General features: G+C 24.9%; 1 protein-coding gene across 1 annotated transcript in view; it reads left to right on the forward strand.

The window, feature by feature from the left end:
- LOC107634495 (probable flavin-containing monooxygenase 1) overlaps positions 1 to 269 on the forward strand; it is a 7,605-nt gene that overhangs the window by 3,137 nt on the left and 4,199 nt on the right. The gene's annotated exons all lie outside the window — the stretch shown is intronic.

Here is a 269-nt window from a genome sequence, read left to right on the forward strand (position 1 = left end):
TTTTGTTAACAAATTTTAATTATTAAGTTAATTTTTAAATTTTTATTTTATTAGATAAATCAGTCCTCACATCAAATTATTGGATTTGAATCCTCTAAAGTTTGAATTCCACTTTAGAGAGTAAAGTGTGATCTCTTACCATTGATTTTATAGGTGGGACCAAGAATAAATATGAAAGAGAAATTGTTTAAAGGTAGAAGATCACACTTTACTCTCTAAAGTCAAATTCAAACTTTAGAGGATCTAAATCCAAAATTATTTGTCTATAT

The sequence above is a fragment of the Arachis ipaensis genome, chromosome B03 (assembly GCF_000816755.2).
Source record: "Arachis ipaensis cultivar K30076 chromosome B03, Araip1.1, whole genome shotgun sequence".
NCBI classification, from domain to species: Eukaryota; Viridiplantae; Streptophyta; class Magnoliopsida; order Fabales; family Fabaceae; genus Arachis; species Arachis ipaensis.